At 45.1% G+C, this 24,642-nt stretch overlaps 1 protein-coding gene and 1 long non-coding RNA gene across 3 annotated transcripts in view; one reads left to right on the top strand and one right to left on the bottom strand.

The window, feature by feature from the left end:
- The window catches only part of FBXL13 (F-box and leucine rich repeat protein 13), a 1,354,404-nt gene that overhangs the window by 1,282,017 nt on the left and 47,745 nt on the right, over window positions 1-24,642 (top strand). The window lies entirely within an intron of this gene.
- Window positions 1-24,642, bottom strand: part of LOC144822187 (uncharacterized) — a 534,981-nt gene that overhangs the window by 462,732 nt on the left and 47,607 nt on the right. For both annotated transcript variants that reach the window (XR_013608575.1, XR_013608576.1), the window contains exon 2: window positions 20,283-20,425. This is a non-coding gene — a long non-coding RNA (uncharacterized LOC144822187). The remainder of the gene's footprint in view (window positions 1-20,282; window positions 20,426-24,642) is intronic.

Genomic DNA, 24,642 nt, shown 5'->3' with positions numbered 1-24,642 from the left:
GATGTTGAAAAGTTGTGGAGAGAGTACTGACCCCTGTGGGACTCCTCTAGTAATGGGGAGGGGGTCCGAGTTGTAGCTTTTAATTTTGATAGTTTGAGTGCGGTTGTTAAGAAAGGAGGCGAACCATTTGAGAACAGTTTTATCCAGACCCGCTCTCTTCTGAAGGACATTGAGTAGTAGGTTGTGATCCACTGTGTCGAATGCTGCCGAGAGGTCTAAGAGGATGAGGAGGCTACATTGGTTAGAGTCGAGAGACATGTGCAGGTCATCCATCACATTGAGGATTGCGGTTTCTGTGCTGCAGCCCTTTCTGAACCCAGATTGGTGTGGGTCAAGAAGATTCAAGATCTCCAGGTGTTGTGTTAGCTGAGATAACACGCATTTTTCCAAGATTTTTGATAAGAGCGGCAGGTTTGACACTGGTCTGAAGTTGTTCAGGACCGTAAGGTCGAGGCCAGGTTTTTTTAGGAGTGGCGTGACTTGACCTAGTTTAAGGCAGTCAGGAATTGATCCATCGCTCAAGGAGCTGTTGATAATCTTGGCCCAGATGGGGGCTAGAGTAAGTTTCAGGTCTTTCGTCAGTCTCGAGGGCAGCTGATCGAGTGAGTGCGACGAGGGATTAGCGATGGCAATGAGATCGCTTATCGCTTCGGTTTTGATGGGTTGGAAGGAAGACCAGCGAGTTGTTGCCGTTGAAGAACTAGGGTGGATCGACGCAGTAGGGTGCAACTCTGAAAGGGCGGAAAGATTGCTGCAAGATCGGTCAATTGAGGCAATTTTTTCGTTGAAGAAGTTAGCAAAGTCGTCGCACTGGGATTTGGACGCAGTTAAGCTATCTGACATGGGTATGGAGGTTTGGTTTCTGATGATATTGAAGAGTTCTTTGGGGCGGTTTTTGACCTCATCTAGAGCAGAGCAGAAGAAGGATGATTTTTTGTTCTTGATATGATTGAGGTAGGCTTTGCGGGCTGTTTTGAGTTGGTCCCGGTTAAGGGCAGTGGGGTTGTTTCTCCAGGATCTTTCCGTGGCTCTTAGGAGTCTGCGTTCATCATTGATGTCAGTGGAGAACCAAGACCTGGAGGGAATGCTTCTGTTTTTTTTTAGTTTTCTAGGTGCCATCTGGTCCAGGACACATTCTAGGTTGGAGTGATAGAGCGAGGTAAGATCCGTGGTTGAGAGGAGCTCTGTCGAGCTCGGGAGGAGAGAACTGATGGCATCTTGTCTAGGGGGACTTTCGCTAAGTTTCTGACCCACTTGGGGGAGGTTTGGGTGGGTGGGAGGAAAAGAGCCGGGAGGTTGATATGAAAGAGGATGGCATGGTGGTCGGACCAGTCCACGGGGATGATGTGGTCAATGGAGATTGTCTTTTTGTCCGCAATGATTGCATCCAGGATCGCTCCTCTATAGTGTGTTTCTTCTGAGCAGTGTTGGATCATATCGTGGTCTTGTAGAAGGGAGGTGAGAGATTGGATGAGCGGATTTTTGGTTGTGTTCCATCTTAGATTGAGGTCGCCCAGAAGTATTTTGGCATCACTGTTGAGAGCGGTTTGAGTGATCAGATCCGACAGCTGTTCGCCAAATACAGTAGCGTTGCCTGGGGGGTGGTAAAGGAGAAGGCAAAGGAGTGGGCTGTGGTGGGGCGAGTTGATGTTGACCGAGAGGGATTCAAAGGAGTTGTAGACGAGGGAAGAGGATTCAGTAATGGAGAGGTCGCTTCTGTGGATAATTGCTATTCCGCCTCCTTTGCGTATGGGTCTGTCTTTGTGGATAAGAGAGAAGCCGGGAGGCACCAGCGTGTCCAAGATGGGAGGGGATATGGTGTTCAGCCATGTTTCAGTGATGAAGGCTACATCTAGGTCATGAGAGAGGATAGTTTCGGCTAGTTCAGTCGCATGTTTGACGGCTGATCTGCAGTTGATGAGCATGCAATTGATGGGGGGGTTTGCATCCGGGTTCCGGTTGACCAGATTCGCTCTAGGTAGGGATGCGAGATGGGCTGGGGGTCTGGCGGTTTTGCGGTGAGGCGGGTCTCTTCTTATACCAGTGATGACTTGGATCGAAGAGAGGGGAGAGGGAAGCGGGAGTATAGCTTGTGCAGGATTGGTGGTGGGGGGTTTATGGGATGTGAGTTGGTAGCTCACTTCGTGAGGGGAGAGAGAGGAGGAGGTTCTACTGGGACAGTCAACTTGAGATTCAGACCGGGGTTCAGTAAGAGGAGGCCGAGAGCCTGGGGGGGACAGGGGTCCGATCGGGGGGGGGGGCGTCATTCCTAATGGGAGGTTGCAGTAGGGGGCGAGGTGAGACGAGGTGGGGGGTAGCTGGAGTTTCTCAAGGGAGGAAAGGGTTTCTTTGAGTCCAAGGATCAGCGTGGCGATCTGGGCTTCGAGGAGGTCCAAGCAATGTGACGTCCTTGGAGCTGGGGGAGGGGTAGTGAGGGGGGGCTGGGCCTTAAGTGAGAGGGGCAGAGGGGTAGGGCCTTCGTGGGGGGGGAGAGGAGGTAGGAGGGATCGATTTCTCGAAGTGGGAGGGAGGGAATGAAGAGGGAGAGAAGTAGCGGGGCAAGATGTTGTTAATTAATTAATTGCGGGTTTATATAGCGCTAGGAATCGACTCCCGGAGGAGTATCTCCACGCTTCGACTGCTGGGGAACCCGTCCTGGCTGACCCTGAGAGATGGTCCCTGATGGGTATCTCTAAGGTGCGACCAAGCATCCCCGGCGGTCTGGGGGGGCCGTTGTGAAGATGAGGCAAGCTGATGCCCAGAGTTGCCGCGTGTGGTTTCTGACTAGAGTAGGCACCGAGGCGAGAATTATCGAGTCCGCTGACCCTGGTCCACGACCCTGCCGCGTCGGGAATCGAACCCTGGTCCCGGGCCGTTCTCTGCTTACGGGTCTGCCGCCTCTAACCAGTGAGCCACACTTCTCCACTGTTAGGAGGGATAGTTGGGGAGGGAGGGACTAAGACAGCGTTGGGGTTCAGATGGGCGGGGGCCGGAGAGGGGGAAAGGCTTTGGGGTGGGATAATGACTGGGGGGATTGCAGGGGTAAGGGGATTAGGTTCAGGTTTCGAGATCAAGTGGTCAGGGAAGCGGGGGGAGGGGGGTTGCAGCCCCTTTGTGAGAGGTGGTTATCTTCACTGAGTGGAATGGAGCACGTTAGAGTTCTGGGAGGTAAGGAGGAAGGGGGGTTGTCTGAGGGATTAGGAGATGAAAGGGAGGGAGGGGGGAGCAGAGTTCTGGGAGGTAGGGAGGGAGTGGAGGTGGCCGTGGGGAAAGGGGAATTGAGGGACGGGGTTGGGGGAGGCGAATGACTGGTGATGTGAGTAGGCATGGGCGGTGGTGCACGAAGAGGTGAAGGACGCCTGCTTTGCGGCTTGGGACATTGACTGGAGCCGCTGGGGGGGGTGCGTGGCTGGTGAGGATAGAGAGCAGTAGCCGTCTTTAGAGTGGGGAAGAGGGAGTCGAAGAACTCTAGGTTTTCATCTTTCGCCTGTATAAGAATGGTACCATTACGGAAGATGGAGATGTTGATGTCTCCAGAGAGAGACTGTTGGTTGAGGGGGGAGATAGTTAGTTTCCGGTTATGTTCCGAGAGGGTGGTTTTTGAGACAGGGAGGAGTGAGTTGAAGGTGGTAACCCATGAGTCCGATCTTAAAGTGTGGAAAATGAAGTCCATTTTTCTTTGGCCTCTTGATGAGCAGTGGTAGGTGTCCGCAATGAGCGTTTCGGGATGTTGTCTAATGAGATTCTGTTTAAAGCGTTTTTTTGCTTTGAAGGAGAGTTTTTGTGGGAAAGTTATAGTGTAGGAGTTCTGCCCAAGGGGGGACAGGAGATTCTGAAACGGGCTTGATTGCATGCTTGAGCTCATGGCCGGCGGCATCTTGGAGCAATTAGGTGGAATGGCTTGATGATCTCCTGGAGTGTTTATTTAAGGCGTGAAAGTTAAGTTGTGGCAGAGGCGAAGGGCGGAGTAGCAGGGGTCCAGAGGCGTGTGTTAGGCTCCGATGATCCTTTAATCTAAGGTGAGATCCCTATTAGTGATAGGCAGCTCTTAGCATTGAAGCTGGACAGTCATACCCAAAGACTCCAGATGTCTTTTGTTTTGATTTCAAGTCGCTGTTTAGGGAGCTGGTAGGGGTGCTTTTTGGTCCATGGCTTGTTTGATTAGCAGTAATGACCGTGGTGGTGGTCATCTAGAAGTCGATGACAGTCAAACCCAAAAGCTCCAAATGTTTTGTTACGGTGTTGAGTCGCTGTTTGGGGAGCCGGTAGGGGTGCTTATTGGTCAGTGGCTTGTTTGGTTAGCAGTTGGTTAGCAGTAATGGAATGTCCGAGGTGGCGGCCATCTTGAAGTCAGGCAACCATATATAAGGGGGAACTGAGCTGAAGCTTGTATGTCAGGTGGGTATGCGCCTGATGAGGGGTAAGAGCACCTTGTGAAACTGTAACACCACTAATGTGGTATATAGGCTGGAGTGTGAGTGCGGATTACACTATATAGGCCTTACCACACGTAAAATAAAAACCCGCATCCAGGAACATTTAAGCACCATTAAGACTGGAAAACTTACAACAAAACTGGTGCAACACTGCCACAACAGCAAACATTCATTCAAATGGGTAGTCCTGGAAAAAGTCACAGGCGATACACGCACAGTTGAACAATTACTAATCACGAAAGAGGCTAAATGGATTTTCCAAGAGACACGCGAAAGATCTGGGCTGAATGAATTATTGGAATGGAATAAAATACATTGAATCAGCAAATATTACAGTTCTTTGGCATTTGTCTGGGTCCTCAATGTTTATACGTGTCAAAATATAATTTGAAAGTGTCCACCTCATAATACCTTTGGTGGCAACCACTGTTTCATATGTTCCTCCCCTACCTCTGTTGAAGGTTGTTTATAGTGAATCCTGGTCCTCCATGATTAGAATTCCAGTGTACTGTTGGCTATGAAAAACCAGATACAAAAAGTCAGGTTACAGCCCCTATCTATTCAAAATAAGAGATATTGTTAATAATATGATGCAAATAATAATAAAGAAAAAAGAAAAAACAAAAAATCCTGTTGAATTTTAACTCGCTGTTTTTTCTAAAACACCCCCTTCCTTCCCCCGTTTTTTCTAAAAAGCTGAAAAAATGGAGCAACATCGAAAATTTTTATTAATTTCTACATGTTATGTGTAAGAACTGATAAAGTTGTTTTATTTTGCTAACACGAGCCGAGATCTCGCGAGATTTCAACGCATAATACACAAGAATGGAGGTTTATAATGTATTCCTGACCAATCCAAAATGGCGTCCGTAGTATCGCGAGATTACGCCACAAAAACGAGAGATAAAACACACTGTCTCTCGAGATGAAACATAGGTGGAGTGAAAGCCGGTCACCTTTCTCTATCGTGGTAAGGAGTATGGGCTCCGGGGCGACTCGACTTTAGTGAGGCTGTCTATTTGTTCGTTTCCACTTGCGGTAGTAAGGCTGATTTATTCTTTCAACTAGCTAGAAACCTAACCTCCTCTTTCAAAGTTTGTCGAGTGCTGGTGGACATAGAGGTTTCTTGACTCTGTGAAGCCCGATGGTCTAGCTTGTCACGAGTCGGGTGGTGACTTTTTCCGGAAGTACTCGCCATGCTATTGAGTGTATAGAATTGATTTTAGAAGTGCCTGTACCAAATCCCCTGAAATTTCGTTTTGCTTACTTATCAAATGGGCAGAATATGCATGGTTCTAATTGTAAATATGTGAATCGACCATTGTGAGACCAAATAAAGTTACAGGTTCGAGTGAGACACACGCTGTGAGATTAATAGGATCTAGCTAAACACATGCCGTGAACCCTGCTAGAAAGAGAGAATTCTAGCATGTGTGGTTGTTCAAATTTATTTGTACCTTCATTCTCTCCCAAAGATATTTAGAAACGGTTTGTTGACACACCCATAGCTCAATTAGGGACAAAATGGTGTTGTTTCATGTGTACCTATAACATGTGATAGGATTATATATGATATACACAATCTGTCTTTTACCTATATCTCCACAGTAAAATTGAAGGGGAAGGATTCATGACCCATAATTGGTGGTGTTCCAAAAGACCATTACCCTACCGGCTGGTACGAGTACTGATGGCCGTGTGAGGGTAATTATAACCGAGTTATATGTGTGTGGGACAGGACTATATATTTCACAGACAGGTTCCTCTCTTTTTTATAAAAAACGTGGTTTTATTTTCATTTATTTTCCAGTTGCGAAGACTTGTTTGTCCATATGCAGTGGCTTTAATACATATGACGCCCTGACGAAACTGCCTAAAAATCGAGGGCAGTGAAACATGTCGGCAAGTAAAGTGGTGTTGGTTGGATAGTTAGTAACCACACTCAACACAAGAAACAGAATAAAATTATATATCTGTTTTGTTGTGTCGATAAGTGCCCATATAGTCTAGGTCATTTTTGTTGCTTTGCTCTATTATTGAGTACCAGAAGGTGAACATAGAGAAAGGCAGGTCCTAACTTTATTTTATTCGATAAACTACTTAGAGTGGCTAAGTGCTGTCGCTCGTCTCTGAAGCAGTGGCACGTAAAATAACGATGAAACCTCTCACAACGTTCATCAATACGTTTTTTTTCTCTATGTCTCTTAACCATGGCCTAATTCAGTTCAGATACACATTCATCCATCTGTTTTGCTAGACCCCATCCTAACTCCTTCTGCCCTTCACAGTAGACTTTGCAGACATTAGTTGAGTTGCGGAAGAACAGAATCTTGAGATAAGATAGATCTGGGGTTATGTGAATATATGTGGTTTTGGAAACATAATAAACAAAGGAACAGATGAAAGTAAATTGGAACCTGGTCTAAGATCTGGGTGTGCAATATATCATTGAGGTGCGTGGTCTAGACCTAATTGGCTTTTTGGTGAACCGGATTGCTAAATGTGATAAGTAGGGGAGCCTCCTTGGCCTCCTTCGATTTCAATACCATGGCTGAATAAGTTGTTCCTTCCCAAAGGTGATATGCCTTCAACTGTTTTAGAGCCCTGAAGATGGCCTGGGAAAATTGCCTGAATGGAGGATGCCAACAGTCTCACCAGACGGGCCAATTGCCTGAGGGACGAATGCGTCCTGGCCATGGTTTTCCTGAGTTCATGACACTTTTTTGCAGGGACGACTAAGATTGGAGTATTTGGAGTTGATTTTGAAACCCAAAAAAATTGTTTGCTGAGATGGACTTGTTAGATTTGGGGGTCTCTAGTTGGCACAGGTAGGTACTTGTGACAAATAGGGACCCTTGCCTCTAGTCAGGGTAAGGGGGTACACTCCTAAAATAACCCCTGCTCACCCCCTTGGTAGCTTGCCAAGAGCAGACCGGCTTATCTCAGAGACAGTGTGTAAAGCATTTGTGACCACATACAGTAATCAAGTGACAACACTACAGACGGACACCACACAGTTGTATATTAAAAAAAAATATTCTTTATATAGACTTAACACAAGACCACAAACGACAAAAATCCACAATACTATACTTATAATGGTAGTTTTAGCTTAGTGCTGTTCAGTTCTTAAAATGCGACACTTTAAGTCAATGTACCTTTCAATGTGTGACGCTTCCACAACAAACAGTTTTGCAGCGATGGAAATGCGGCAAAGTTCCGGTGCAAAGAAATAAAGACGTGAAGATCTTCCAGGTGCGGCATGCTTCTCCGATGATGCAAGAAGTCTCGATTTGATGCGACAGCTGCAGCAGTGACACCCTGGTTCAGCGATGCGATTGCAACAGCCTCTGCTGCGACACTCTTTTCCGACGTTGCGAGAGGCTTCCGCACAATGCGACAACTACAGTGGCGTCATCGAAGATGCAACAGCAGCAGCTCCTACGGCGGCGCACTTCTCCGTGGATGCAAGGCGCTTTTCTTGATGCGGTGCAATACGACAGCTACAGCGGCGACATCCACGATGCACGGCAACAGCAGCAACGGCGAAACGCTTCTTCCTCGTTGGGAGACACTTCTCTCGATGCGGTGCAATACAACAGCTACAGAAGCGACATCCAAGATGCGACGGCAGCAGCAGCGATGGCAACACACTTCTTCCTCTTGAGTCGTGCTTCCAGTTCCTTGCGACACCCAGTCCCTCAGAAAGCCCCAAAACAGCAGCAGGCACTTCCAAAGAACTCTGGGGAGCTGGGGGTTGAAGTTTGTTGTCCCTGAGACTTTAGCAGGAGACAAGCTCTGTTCCATGCCTTTGGAGATCCTTCACAAGTTGAAAGTAAAGTACACAAAGTTCTTTCTCCTCTCTTTGGCAGTCAGGCAACCACTGCAGGCCAATCCCCAAAGCAGCACTTCAGCTTACGGATAGTCTCTCGCCAGTTTCTTCAGGTTCTTCTCCTCAGCAGAGGTTTCTTCTTGTAGTCCAAAAGTGATCTAATTTCTTGGGATCAGGGTCCCAATATTTATACCCCAAAATCCTTTGTCCTCTGAGGGCAGAAGGGCCTTTGCCCAGTCCAAACCCGTTCTGGAGCACTCTGTTGACAAGACTCCTTCTATCCTTTCACAGTGCAGGGCAGAAACATCAGATGCCCCACAGGAGGTGGTGCCAGCATTGTGGAGGGAAAGCATAGCCCGGAGCACTTTGTTGACATGATTCCTTCTCTTCTTTCATAGTGCAGGGCAGAGACATCAGCCGCACCACAGGAGGTGGAGCCAGCATTGTGGAAGGCAGGCACATCCCTATTCAGGTCCCAGGTGCAACTCCTCCCACCCATCTAGATGCAGATCTCTCTATTCACCACTGGGCTGACTCATTCTGTCTCTTGGAATCCCCCCAGCCCTGTCACTCAAACTCCAGACAAGGAATACACAACCCATCAGAGGCAGGCCTGGGTAGTTAGACAAGAAAATACCTACTTTCTAAAAGTGGTATTTTCAAACACAGAATGTTAAAACCAACTTCACTAAAAGATGTATTTTATCATTCTGAGTTCAAGCATATTAAACTCGAATTTCCACCATGTTCCCTGAGTCAGTTAGGATTATAAAATGTAATAATCTAACTGCCCATTCTGGTCTATGGAGAACAGTTAGCCTTGCAATAGTGAAAAACAAAAATGGCTGTAATTCACTATTAGGACATGCCACACACATCAGGGCTTGTCCTACCTTATACTTACAATGCACCCTGCCCTTGGGCCTACCATAGGGTTGTCTGATATGAAGAAAAGGGAAGGTTTAGGGACTGGCAAGTGGGTGCACTTGCCCAGTCAGCATGACAGTACCAGACTGCACACAGGCTCTGCAATGGCAGACCTTAGACACATTTTACAAGGCTGCTTCTGTGGGTGGCACAGCCAGCGCTGCAAGCCCACTAGCAGCATTTGGATTTACATGCCCTGGCCACACTCAGTGCACAGTACTAGGGTCTGACAAGTAAACCAAATCCGCCAATTATGGAATCACAAATTCATTCATCAATTTACAAAAGGGAGAGCATATGCACTTTAGCACTGATCAGCAGTGGTAAAGTGCCCAGAGTCATAAAATAGCCAACAACAGGTCAGAAAAAATATAGGAGGAAGGCAAAAAGTTCAGGGATGACCCTGCAAAAAGGGCCAAGTCCAACAGGAACCAACTGGGATTTCTTTTAGTTCATCCCAGATGCTCCAGCAAATCCACTGTCATCTGGAGCAGCGTTGATAACGTACATGGGCACTGGTCCATCAGCAGAATATCATTGAGGTAAACAATTAAACGTATGTCCCTGGTGTGGAGGAACTCCACTTCTGGTTTGAGTACCTTGGTGAAACACAAGGTCCAAAACTCAAATACTTGTTGACCCCAAAGAAACTGCAGAAATCTGCAATGAGGCTTGAACATAGGGACCATGAGATAGACATTCTCAGGATCCAAACGAACTAGCCAATCCCCCAGATGCAGAAGGTCTGACAGAAGATGGATCCCCTCCATCTTGAAATGGTGGTATACTAGCCATTGGTTAAAATCTCGGAGGCTGAGCACTAAGCGCTGGCCCCCATCTCTCTTTTCTACCAGAAAGATGTTGCTGACAAACCCAGACCGATGAAGAGTTGAAGGCACAATCATGCCTTTCTTCAACAGTTCTGTTACCTCTAGATCTATGAGGGTGGCCTGACTTTTGGTTAAAAAAACAGAGGACGGAGCTTGGAAACCTGAAGTACCCAGCAACTTCAGCCAAAAACCCAGATTCGTCTGAAGGACCTCCCCCCAGTTCTCTACAAACACAGCCAACCTTCCCCCCACTTTTAGTTGGGAATAAAGGACAGTCCTTACCTTGGGCAGATCTTTGGGTACTTCCAGCCCCTGTGCCCCTGCAAGAGAATTCGAAATGTCGGGATGGGTAAAAGTTGTCAAATCTCACAAAGTCTTGTTATTGTACCCGGCAGGAGCCATGGCATTTCTGGGAGGCATTGGTAACAAAGCAGCTAAAAGAGCACCCCCGGCCACATCCGGCCCTGGAAAAAATCCTGTGGGAAAAAATCTTTTTAATAGAGCCCTGTACCTTATCCAGAGAGTTGAATGTAGCAGTGAACTTTGCTGAGCTCCTTTATAAAAGGGTCCCCGAACAACCCCCTTTGCGCAGTGCGTCCCACCTCTGAAACTGCCAGGTCCCCAAACTTTGTGCCCACCTTAATTAAGAGAGAATACTGTCTCTCTGCCGAGAGCACAGTTTGCGTTGCCCAACTAAATGACTGCTCTCGGGCCCCATCAAGACAGAACCTCTGGAGATATGATATTACCTGATTGTTTGGCTTCTTCAGCCATGTCTAGGATCTTTGTGATCGGCCTAGTAAGATCCAGTAACTTATCTTGACAAGACCGCCATGAGTGATCTATGCCCTTCTTAAAGTCCCTTATATACTTTGTCATGAGAGTAACGATGTGCTTGTTTATCTCAGGAGTGAGGGTCACCTGCCCCTCCAAGAATGTATGGGGACCCTCCGCCTGCAGGCGGGCCCTGACATCTTTGTCCTAGGGCTTGGGAAGCGCCTCCGCATTCTGCCATCTTCTCCCTTGGAGACCACATGGAAGACCTAGGATGAAGAAGTTCATCCAGTACCAGGATGCCCATCTCTAGGGATAGTAGTAGGAGTGGAAGGAAGGGGAGCTTAGTCTGCAGAGGGGCGCCATATCCTGGCAGGAGCGAGATCCCCATCAGAATCCCCCTAAGAATCATCATCCTCGAAGGGGCTGGGGGAGGAGGAAGTCAGCACGAAGGGGTCAAGCACTAGCGTGTGTGTCTGATCTTGCAGGAAGGCCTTTTTTTAGTCATTGGAAAGTGTCTTGATCGATGCCCTGGTAAGCAGGCGGCTTGGCGTGGAGCCTTTTTGTGCTGAGCCTTTGCCAGCTTCTCAATCTTTTGTTCAAGGGCGCCAAGGCCAGGGACACAGCATGCCGTTTCGAGGCACCCACTGCCTCGCTAACTCATCATCTAAAGCAGAACGGAGATAACCTCCTCCTCCAAATAAACAACTTCTATCTCTTGCATGGCAGAAAAACTCTGTGGCACTTGGAAAAAGTGGAACGTTGTCTGGCCACAATGATGACGATGATGCTTCCAGTAGAGGCTTACTGAAAAAGTATTGAAGCAAAACAGCAATCAAACACTAGAGCAGTACAGCAGAAATCCACTGCCCATATCAGTTGGTAAAGAAGTACTTACCTACAATACATTGGATTTACATCAAATACTATGACTCAACCACAATGACCAATTCCATTACATGCAAATGTAATAAAACACACCACAAGGCACTCATAAATGGTTACAGCACCAACAGGGGGGTCTTGTCAGGGCACCACTATCCTGCCCAAGGACCATGATTCCTAGATTCCACTCCAGATGACACACCGACATTCTACTAAATCAATCACTCTGAGAATTTCAGACACCAGCTCAGATGTTCAGGGAACAGGCACACACAAAATACCACTCAATGCCTGAACATCATCCAGACCTGGATGTTCAACTCATACCAACCAAGAATTTATGTTATCTACCTAGAACACCAAACAAGAAACAGCGCAAACCTATTTCTAATGGATATATCTGATTGTGGATTCCTCACCTTTTGAATTACCCCATGCGCAGTATTCCACAGAAACTTTTCTCCATAGCTCTCCCACATCAACGAGGACGTTACAATGGAACAGCTTCACTTGTAGCCCAGGGCGACGTCATCGGAGCCATAAGAATACCTCATCAGCCTGCTGATGTCAGTTCCCTTTTAAAACGCTGTTGACGCGTAAAGGTTTTTCCAGGACTGTTCATTTCTAGTAGTTTAACATTGTTACAGGTTCTTCTGTATTTTTAGCAGTGCGATAGCTGCTCAGAAAAAGTCTGGGTTTAAACCTTGTAGGGAATGCGGGGGTCTTATGTCCATCACGGATCCCCATGATAATTGTCTTTGGTGCCAGTTGTCTGACCATGACGTTGAGGGATGTTCATCTTGTCTGCGTATGAATCCAAAGGCCCTCAAAGAGAGAGACGTCAAATTGTTTATGGCCAGGGCAAAGAAACAGAAGAGGGGCCAAGAAGGACGAAATCAAAGTCCAAGTCACCGACTCCGCACAAGAAAAAGCAGCGTCATGGCTGCGGACGCCTTTGTTCTAAGGAAAAGACGCTGTAGTCCGGGTCCCCTGCCCCACGGTGTCACAGAAAGGATAAAGTCTCACCTTCCCCTTCACCTCAGGTGATTCTGGCTCACTCTCTGACTCCAAGGGGCTATTCGACGCCCAGGGAACAAACGCCTAGAGGCAGGCACAATCCCAGGAGGGAGGGATCCGGTCCGGCGCCGTCTCAACTTTGTACATTGCCTCCAGCCATCCCTGAAGGGCCTCCATTGATGCTGCCCCAAAGTCACTGGCGCATTGTCTGGCATTGCTGACACCCAATAAGAAATCAAGAAGGGAAGCACAGAGGCTTCTGGATTAGGAAGAATACCAGGAGCAGCAGGAAGAGGGTGTGGAAGGGGAGATTGTTAATACCATGCATGAGTTTGAGGTGCTTCAGGAAGCTAGTGGGCTAGATACGTTGCCAGAGTGGAAGCTCTCTTCTCCTAAGGGTCTTCCTTCACAGTAGGTCTCTTCTTACCACTCAATAATCAGGAAAGTGGCCGATCTTCTAGACTTGCAGTTGCCCACTGCAGACATTAAATCAAACATCCTGACAGAGGTTCGTCACTTTCCTTCATCTGTGACAGAGCCTCTGCTTCCTTTTAATGAGGCTTTTACGGAGCCCATATTGGAAGGATGGCAAAAGCCTATGTCCGCCCCTGTTGTGTCCAGATCGGTGGCAAGATGTTACAAAGTTGTGCCTAGGGATCTGGCCATTTTATCTTCGCATCCATCTCCTGAGAGCTTGGTGGTACAGGCGTCATGCTCTTCTAAATAATCTTCTGGCTCTTTTCCGTTCATATCTGGGGATAGGAATTCAAAAAAGATGGCACAATCAACAAAAAAGGCATTTTCATCAGCCAATATGGCTTTAAAATCAACAATGCAATGTGCCTACTGGGCTGCTTCACACCTGCGTTAATGGCTTCGGCTAGGGAGGTGATCACTAAACTTCCAGAGGATGTCCAAGTCCATTTTGCGAAGGTTTTGTCAAACACTCAAGCTGCGGTCTCTAGGTTATTCAGTCTAGGCTTGACACAGCTGACTCTGTGGCTAGAGTGATAGGTTCCTCGTGGCGACTAGGAGGCATGCGTGGCTAAGAGGGTCTGTTTTTTCTTCGGATGTGCAGGCCACCCTTTTGGATTTAACCATTGATGGCTCTCGGCTCTAACTCAGCGCTGCAGCGCTTTAAAGACAGAAGGTCTACTGCTAGAACATTAAGCCTGCAGTCCAACCATGAGGCTTTGGTTATCGTAGATTTCGGGGCTTTGGGAAGGCTGCTCCATTTTGTGCCCAGCAGCAGCAGCAGCTACAACAGCAGCAGACGAATCCACTGTATAGATCATACAGAGGAAAAGGTTGAGGCCGCTTGCGGGGCTCAGCTTGCCAACAAGTCTCCTCCTCCTCTCCTGTTCCTCCAACTGGTTCCGCAGATCATCTATCTTAGAGCATGTTGGTCCCGTGGGAGGTCGGGTGTCCCATTTTCTATGAAATTGGAGATCTGCTACATCGGATCTATGGGTGTTGGATCACGTAGAAAATGGGTATGCCCTTCCTTACCTGAAGTTTCACCATCCTTTCCCCCCTTGCCAGGGTTGGTGTTCAGAGGACCATCTGTTGCTCCTGCAACAGGAGGTTCTAGCTTTGCTGCAGAAAGGTGCGATAGAGATGGTTCTGAAGCAGGAAAGGGGGCAGGGATGCTACTCCTGGTATTTCCTGATCCCCAAAAGGACGGGCATTTGAGACCGATCCTAGACCTCAAGGTCTTGAATTTTTACCTCAAGCAGGAGAAATTCAAGATGTTGACCTTGGCTCAGGTTCTTCTGGTGCTGCAGTAGAAAGACTGGATGGTATCGATCAATTTGCCGGATGCGTATTTTTACATTTCCATTCTGAGGTTGCATCGGAAGTATCTCCGTTTTAGGGTGGGATCTCAAACTACCAGTTTGCCGTCCTTCCGTTCGGTGTTATATCTGCACCACAGATCTTCACAAAGGTGATGGCAGTAATGGCAACACATCTCAGAAGGTCGGAGATTCCTGTTTTCCCCTATCTGAACGACTGGCTGCTCAAAGCAAAGTCATCAGAGATGGTGCTTCATTATCTGCAAGTAACAACACTGCTGTTGTAGGACTTGGGTTTTTTGATAAAGGTACCCAAATCTTACTTGGTGCCCTCTCAGTGCAACCTGTTCATAGGGGCAGTTTTCCCTCCTCCTCAGAGGATTCCAGTGTTTTAAGCTAGAGCGGTTCCAGTCTTGAAGGTTCTGCGCCTGCGCGGTCTGTTCGCTACCTGCATACTGTTGGCCAACCATGCACATGAGGGCACTCTGGGGTACCTATGCAGGCAGTGGTTTCAACACCAATGAGATCTCAGGGAAATGGTCAGACTCTCCAGAGACACCTCACCGGATCTGTTATGGTGGAGTGTTCAAGGCAAGGGAAGCCGTTTCAACCTCCGTCTCCGGTGGCCACTGTGATAACGGATGTCTCCACTCTAGGGTGGGGAGCTCATCTGTGGGATCTGGAGATAAAGAGCCTTTAGTCTCCAGAGGTAAGATTGTTTCTCTGCGACTGGGCTCAGGACCATCAGATTTGTGTAATTGCAAATCATCTGGCAGAGGTGCTGAATGTCCGTGCGGACAGTCTGAGTTGGCAATACTCAGCCGATCACGAGTAGAATTTAGGTAGCACTAAGTAGCTGGGTCCTAGGAGACTGCACCACCAGGACTAGTCACAGTATTAATGCAGTATATTGCCCACCTCAAGTGGCCTGCTGCTTGTACACCACAAAAAAATCACAAGCTAGTTAGATGAGAGGCAACATATACCAACAAAGCAATATGTAAACATTCAATGAGACGACATATTGAAGTTCTGTTATTCGTCTTTTATTTTCAGTATGCAGATGATGAAACCAGTCAACACGTTTCACCCAAACATGGGCTTCTTCAGGGCAAATAAGATTATTTGGCGATGAAAGAATTTTTTCAAATGTAGTCAATATTCTGGTAGGTGGGCCAGGTTTGTTAAATGGTGTGGAGAAAGATCAATTGATCCTTTGCAGGTCCATTTATCTGATATGAGTGTCTCTCTTTCCTTGGCTCAACATGGTTGTGCAGTAGCAACTGTTAAAGGCTACTTGCTTGCCTTGTCGGCCTTTCTTTGCTTACCATACCAACCCTCTTTATTTAAGTCTCCCATAGTCATGAGATTCATTAAGGGTCTCACTAACAGGTTTCCTCCCACTCCATTTATCACTCCACTCCATTTATCATGCCTCAGTGGGTTTTGAATTTAGTTCTTACTTTCTTGATGGGGTCCCCCTTTGAGCCACTACATAGTTGCCCATTGAGATTTATAGCATTTAAGACAGTTTTCCGGATTGCCATTACTTCTGCCAGGGCGATATGTAAGCCAAAGGCTCCTAGCTCTAAGCCTCCTTTTACCTCAATTCATGCAGATAAGATGTTTCTTAGGACCAGAGCTGCTTTCCTGCTTAAGGTGGTCACTCCCTTCCACCTAGTACAATCTATCACTTTACCCACTTTCTATCCTCCCTCTTACCCTTCCAAAGAGGATGCGAGATTTCACTGCCTGGACCCTAAGAGAGCGGTTAGCTTCTACCTGGACAGGACAAAGGACTTCAGGCTGGACCACCAACTCTTCATTGGTTGCGTGGGCAAAATGAAGGGCAAGGCTGTCCACAAAAGAACGCTGTCCAGGTGGATCATCCTCTGCATCAAGATCTGCTACGCATTGTCCAAGAAAGAGCCTCCTGAAGGTATTCAAGCTCATTCCACCAGAGCCAAGTCTTCTTCTTCGGCTTAAGCTAGAGGTGTCACTGTTGTAGACATCTGTAAGGCAGCAACTTGGGACTCCCTCCACGCTTTTGTGAAGCATTACTGCATAGACTCAGAGGTGAGGAAGGACGGCCACTTTGAACGTTCTGTGCTGCAGGATTTTTTGGTATAAGTAGGCAGGCACCCTCCTCCGGTGGGACTGCTTACCACCTCACCACCTCCCCTGTGGCTGCCTACTTATGCCGAAAAGATTTTTGGCATGAAATGCATGTATTTCATTATTTGAAATAATGTGATGCTTGTCATTAGGAAATGTCTGTTTTAGGATTTCCGATTTCTTTTCCTCTTTAAGTTGTATACGGTGTATACTTGGGGAAATGTTGTTAGTTCACCAGTTCGCCTCGAAGGCACGGGAAAAATGGGTGGAACTGATGTCAGCACGCCGACAAAGTCTTCTTATGGCTCCGATGACGAAGCGCGGGGCTGCGAGCGGGGCTGGTCCATTGTGACATCCTCGTCGATATGGGAGAGCTATGGAGAAAAGTTTCCATGGAATGCTGCGCAAGGGGTAATTCAAAAGGTGAGGAATCCACAGGCAGATATTGTGTCCACCAGAAAAAGCATTACTGAAGGTAAGTAACTTGTTCTTCAATAACATTAAACTTGATGGCTTTGAACTCCAACTTTTAGTGAATTCCAAGTCACTTGGATTCACTCTAGTTACTAACCTCATACTTAGGGAACACATTGCCAAAAAACAAAGACAGCCTGATACCCGCTCTCTCTTCTAGAAAGCAAATTCAAAACTACTGTTTAAGCCCTTAAACTCCTGCATCTGATGACAGTAATAACCTGCTTGATAGCCGCGTAGGCTCCACACTGGCACCCTTTAAGGCCATTTTACACACTGCAGCATGTCCCATCAAGGGCCTGAAGAAATATGACCAGGTTATAGAACTCCAGTGGCTCCACTTGCCAGTAAAAAATTTCAAAACCAGCGGCATCATTTACAAAACCATCATGACCAGCGCCCTCGCTTATCTTGCTGACAAGCTCACCATCTCTGGTGGATCTTGGCACACCCACCCCCATGAAACCATCAGACTACAGACTAAGAAGTGCAAAAAAGAACAAAAAGGCAGCAGGCCTTTTCCATCAATGCATCCAGAATCTGGAACAGCATTCTTGTATCCATTAGAACCTCCCCAGCACTGCTCGAAATTAAGAGGATTGAAGATGCACTTGTATAAAGAACAATACATCACAATGAACAGTCTACAAACATGCTACCTCTTCTAACTCCGGTTGACTTTAGGCTTGTCAACTCTGTACAGTACTCCGCTGCCTTTTGGCTAGGTTTATGCTATTGAAATACTATATACATACAGGCATATAGACCTGAATGATGGTCTTAGAGTACAGCCTGACTTGGAAATAAGTATGAAAGCAACATCTGTGATTCCAGGTGCCCTTTCCAGGGAGAAATCAATAGGAATACCTAGAGCAAATATATCTAGGACTCCTGGAACACTGTGACAGTAGGAGTGCACTAGGCCCTATTAGAAGGAAGGGGAAGGCCCACCCTAAGTGCTAGTTCGGAAGTAAAATATAGCAATTATCAGGGTTCAGTGGAACCCTCAGACATCTCCACTCTGGTGGCAGTTTGCCTGCCACACCTTTAATAGCTATGGCCCTGCTCTGGAAGGAGGAAAACATCCACTCCCTTAGCCTTCTCATATTCTCAAAATGAGTTATCTTGTATTGTCGGTGGTGAGATGCTATCAAGTCTTGCTTGACGTCGAAAGATATAAGAATTTTAGATTGTCTGCAATACTTGCTTGATTGGAGAGGAGTTTCAGAAGCTCGTGATTTCTTCGGTGTTTTTGCTACATATTCCGCCAGTAATATCCTGCCATGTATAGGGATGTAGCCCAAAGGCACAAGCTTAAAACAATACCAAAAATGGCAGGAATACAGGCAAAAAGTTTGTGTAAAAACAGAAATTGAAAGTGGGACCTTGTATGCTCTATGTGGAAGAAAGATAAAATGGAAATCTGGAAGATTCTGAGTTGATTCACTGAGAGCGAGTGTGCAAATTCTAGGGTGCTACAGAATGTGTCTTGTCCTAGAGATGGAGGCTGTAAAAAGTGATTGCTTGTAAGGTATTTAATTTTTCGCCAAAGACCTACACTTTTCCAAGAACTCAGTACTGCAAATGCTATCCAATTACCTCTCGATGGCATGCTGTTCAGGTGTCACCTAGATTTGTGTAGTTGCAGGATTATGCATTAATCAGTGGCCTGCCGTGACTGTGTGAGTGTGGGCCTTGAGCTGTGGTGAAGACCCACACCAGTCATCCTTGTACCTTCTTCAAAGGGGTCACAGATAGAAGTTGTGAATTCCCCCTGAGCTTTACTTTACATGAAATTAGCATTTTCATATTTCGGGTTCCAATTAGTAATTCATAACTCATTTGGCTGATATTGCTGATCACAATTTCTTCACTTTTTAACAGGTGGATATTCGTTCATGAATTCCATATCCTAATACCTGAATGGTGTAGTAGAAATTTGAATAGGTATATAGGGTTTCAGGCCCCAAATTATTTTATTGCACCGTCATCAGCGTTGATGTGGTGAATAAGTTTATGTAACCTTTGTCTACCCATTGTGAGTGGCCCATTTTAGGCGGAGCGAAGCTAGTCTTAAACAAAGCAATCACAAGGAGATGATGGATGGAGTGCTGAAACTGTTCAAACACTCACCCCCAGTCACAGATCTGGGTTGAATCCATCATCATTCTTTAGCTCACTTTGCCACCCCAGTTCAGACACATCTATATGCAAATCAGTCTTGACCCAGTGCCTCCTGGGAACAGTCCAGCCCGAACTGCCAAGCCATATCTTCCCTGGAACGGAAACAAGCATCCTGGGACTGGTTTCGGGCTAACAGCCCTCTTCAGCCAGGCTAGCTTGAGTCCAGTGGCAAAGTGAGCAAGGGACCCACTTCTGGGCATACCCTGCCAACTTAGGGCGAACAAAGCAAACACAAGGAGATGATGTACGGAATGCTGAAACTTTTCAAACACTCACCCCCAGTCACAGATCTGGGTTGAACCCATCATCATTCTTTAGCTCACTTTGCCACCCCAGTTTAGACACAGCTATATGCAAATCCGTCTTGACCCTGTGCCTCATGGGAACAGTCCAGCCTGAAATGCCAAGCCAAGTCTTTCCGGGACCGGAAACAAGCATCCTGGGACCGGTTTCGGGCTAACAGCCCTCTTCAGCCAGGCTAGCTTGAATCCAGTGGCAAAGTGTCCATCAATTGTTGTTTTTGCATTTGACACCCCGAGTGGGACGGGTATGCTCAGTCGTGGGTCCCATGCTCTCCATGCCACTGGAGTCAAGCTATCCTGGGTGAATAGGGGTGAAACCCCAAAACCGGTCCTAGGATGCTTGTTTCTAGTCCAGGGAGGACCTGGCCTGGCAGTTCGAGCTGGACTGTTCCCATTGGGCACAGGGTCAAGACTGATTTGAAAATGACTGGGTTCAAACTGGAATGGCATGGTGAGCAAAAAAACGATGGATTTAGGCCAAGAACTCTGTACTGAGGTGAATGTATGACATTGTTCTGCATTCTGTCCATCAATTGTTGTTTTTGCAATCTTTAAACAAAGGCTCTCGCTGCTAAAAAACTGCGTACAAATTTGGTTGTGGATGAAGCTCACCCAACGTTGTTTCATAATGCTCATTAACAGGGTTTTAAAGGTGCTTATGCTTCACTCTTTCTAATAACGTTTTCATAAAAAAGTTAGTTGAATATACCTACCAACTAATGCAGGGCTTTCAAGATAGACGGCTACCCGTTTCTTGTACAGGCTTAGTCACCATTAGACATCAGACAACAAGAAGTGAGCGATTAGGCTGGTGCACCTAGTCCTGGTGTCAGTGTCCTTTGCCAGGTTTTCAAATCTGCAAGCGAAAAGAAGATTAATGTTTTCAAGTAGTAAATTTGAAAGGTTCCAGTAAAAAGCTTTGTTAACTGGCTGGGTGCCTAGTTCTCAATTCACCAGTGCATTGCTGCAGAAACATTACAGGAGTCAAGAAGCTACCGTTAGACGTAAGTTGGTTTAAGCTGTGCATTGGTGGGAGATGCTCAGCATCCACGTTATAACCCTATTCTTAAGCCTTCTCAGCCTGGATTCCTTTTCTAAACCAGAATTTTTAACAAACTGCACTTCCTTGACGAACTGTAGTCCGTCTGTATAAAAAAGGTTTTAATCATTATGTGTCTAAGGGGAAGTATGTTAGTAGATAAAGGCCCAGATTAAGTTCTCAAATGGAGCTGGCCTCCCTTTTTGTACAACAACTACCACCACCTTGAAAGCCACATTATGTGAAGGTTTGCACATGTTGTGTTGCAGATACTAGATGCAATTCCATTACTTGATTCTGCATATGTAAAGCTGAATCCCTCTTCCTTGCTCTTCTTCAGGATATCAATTTCTGCTTCACCAGAAGCACTCGTTTTGATTGGTCAGTGTGTACTCGTAGTTCCTAGGAGCATGTGTGTTTTTTTTTTTCTTGGACCAGGCTAAAGAGGATTATGATATAGAGCCATTCTTTCCCTTGAAACAGTACAAAATGATCAAGCACTGAACTGCATGGTTAGCAATTTTGCCAACTTTAATCAGATAACGACCACACCCTCACCTACAAATCGCATCACAGTCTTAGTAAGAGCACAAACAGGGAGGATTCGAATTTTTCTTCGGAAATATGCACAGCCAGGGCCCTCTGAAAGACAACATGGGGTATCAGACGACACCCGGATCACCATTTCAAAATAATATTTTTATTGTGGCATTACAAGTGACAACTACTTACTCACGTGATTCCCCTAATCAAATACGAAATTGATAAACAATGTCCTTTAATTTGGTCAGTGACTCAAAGCGGGATAATTTTATAATAGACATACAGAATATATATTTCTGTACAAGTTAAACACTTATAGCCTCGTTTTGTTAACATATATATATATATATATATATATATATATATATATATATTTGCCACCAAAGTAAACCCGTTACCGAGGGCACACTTTTCACAACTGGTGCGAGTGTCAGGGACGGGCGTTCCCTGTAATTAATTATCCACCAACTTGAATTATACTCGCACTCCACCAGGGTGATTTTCTAAAGCAGGTTTATTGTTAACCAACGCGTTTCAATCTTGCGATCTTGCTCACGGTTACAAACATTTGTCCCTTGTTAATTTTTACATTTATACCAGATAAACATGCTTGCATTATTAGGATGCATTATGGTACTGGTAGTTGCATTGTTAATATAGGCATATTTCCTTTACCAGAGTAATCATACTAGCATTATTATGATGCATTATGGTTCTGGAAGTTACATTTACAATTATTTTATTTGTTTCACATTTACGGCAAAAAACATATTTGTGCACAAGAATCTGGTTTGGATCACTGTATGTACGAGTATAAATCATCGCATAAATACATTGCGTTCATTCTGCACATAAGTCTGTGTTCTCTAAGTGAGAAACATTCAATTGACACTTGCAGTATTTGATATAATTGCAAGTTATGAGACGAGATTAGTACTTCACATTCTCAATTTCAATGTGCTTTTACGTTGGTACGTATTGCGCAATGTTAGTATTATCTGGGGACTAGTGCCCTCATTTAAGAATATTTATACTTTTTACATATTGGACCTCTATGTATCTTATTCTCAACCAGAGTGTCTTTTCAGGTTTTCAGGCTCATCAAAGGTGCACATAAAGTTCCTCATCACCATTTAATCCTCCAGGGATTTTTGTTTTAAATCGAATGATCAGTCTTGACTCTAATCTACGCAGGGTCATCAGTCTATTTCCACCTCTTTCTTTTATAGGTACAGTTGCTAAGCCACAATATGTAATGTCCTTCCATGTTTTTTTCTCATTTGCATGGGTTAGCATGTGCTTGGCCATAGCATAACTCAAGTCCTTATTTTCAATTGCTCGGATATGTTCCAATATCCTCTTGTGTAAGGGGCAAATGGTGCTCCCGATGTACCTCTTCCCGCAAAAACATTGCAATAAATACACCACATGTGTCGTTTTGCACGTGAAAGAGCAAGTAAAAAGAATCGGATTGAAACATTGATACCACAACAAGAAATAATAACTGGAAAAAAGGAGCCAATTAGAATGATATTGACCTATTCTAAGGAAAGTCAGAAAATACGGAAAGTACTACAAAAATATTGGCATGTCTTGCAAACAGATCCAGACATAGGAAAAGAAATTGGCCAGTTTCCGAAAATGACATTTAGAAAAGCACCGTCTTTACAAGATAAACTGGTCAACAGTCACTTTGAAGAAAAGAAAAAGACTAACAATTGGTTGGATGGGAGACGACAGGGCTTTACCAAATGCATGCAATGTAAAGCATGCCAAGTTGGACGAAACCTATCCAAAATAAAGGATCCTAAAGGAAAATTCTTCAAGGTAGAAAATACCATCACGTGCAAAACGACACATGTGGTGTATTTATTGCAATGTTTTTGCGGGAAGAGGTACATCGGGAGCACCATTTGCCCCTTACACAAGAGGATATTGGAACATATCCGAGCAATTGAAAATAAGGACTTGAGTTATGCTATGGCCAAGCACATGCTAACCCATGCAAATGAGAAAAAAACATGGAAGGACATTACATATTGTGGCTTAGCAACTGTACCTATAAAAGAAAGAGGTGGAAATAGACTGATGACCCTGCGTAGATTAGAGTCAAGACTGATCATTCGATTTAAAACAAAAATCCCTGGAGGATTAAATGGCGATGAGGAACTTTATGTGCACCTTTGATGAGCCTAAAAACCTGAAAAGACACTCTGGTTGAGAATAAGATACATAGAGGTCCAATATGTAAAAAGTATAAATATTCTTAAATGAGGGCACTAGTCCCCAGATAATACTAACATTGCGCAATACGTACCAACGTAAAAGCACATTGAAATTGAGAATGTGAAGTACTAATCTCGTCTCATAACTTGCAATTATATCAAATACTGCAAGTGTCAATTGAATGTTTCTCACTTAGAGAACACAGACTTATGTGCAGAATGAACGCAATGTATTTATGCGATGATTTATACTCGTACATACAGTGATCCAAACCAGATTCTTGTGCACAAATATGTTTTTTGCCGTAAATGTGAAACAAATGAAATAATTTTAAATGTAACTTCCAGAACCATAATGCATCATAATAATGCTAGTATGATTACTCTGGTAAAGGAAATATGCCTATATTAAAAATGCAACTACCAGTACCATAATGCATCCTAATAATGCAAGCATGTTTATCTGGTATAAATGTAAAAATTAACAAGGGACAAATGTTTGTAACCGTGAGCAAGATCGCAAGATTGAAACGCGCTGGTTAACAATAAACCTGCTTTAGAAAATCACCCTGGTGGAGTGCGAGTATAATTCAAGTTGGTGGATAAAAAAAAAAATATATATATATATATATATTCACTGAAAAAACCATAGGTTATACACCATATATAGTTAGGAATTAGCATTTAAAAAACCTTATTTTACTCACACAAAACCATTGAAATTCCATATATAGTTAGTTGTACTAACTATATATCGCGCACCCGCAATCCACTGCTGATCATGTCACATATTACATCATTCATGACATGGTCAGTGACATCACTGATGACATCACTGATGACATCTCAAATGACATCACTGATGACATCACTAATGACATCACTGATGACATCACTGATGACATCTCAAATGACATCTCAAATGACATCACTGATGACATCTCATTTGACATTACTGATCACATCACTGATGACATCATTCATGTGATATTATGATGAACCTCTTCAGACTCTTATATCACCTTAGATACACTCAGTATAAACATACACTCACAGACTGTCACTCATCCATGGAGTTACTCACACACCTAGTCAGTCATGCAAAGAATCAATCAGACCTCCATTTCCTCAACTATACAGTTATACACACCTTACTTATTCAAACATATACTAAAACATATTTACTCACTTATACAATCCTGGATACAAGTTCACAATGATCTATACAGCCACTCACACATTCACTGGCTCTTATGCACAGTTATT

Source organism: Lissotriton helveticus, chromosome 1_1 (assembly GCF_964261635.1).
Source record: "Lissotriton helveticus chromosome 1_1, aLisHel1.1, whole genome shotgun sequence".
NCBI lineage: Eukaryota > Metazoa > Chordata > Amphibia > Caudata > Salamandridae > Lissotriton > Lissotriton helveticus.
This window is presented reverse-complemented; position numbering and strand designations above follow the sequence as displayed.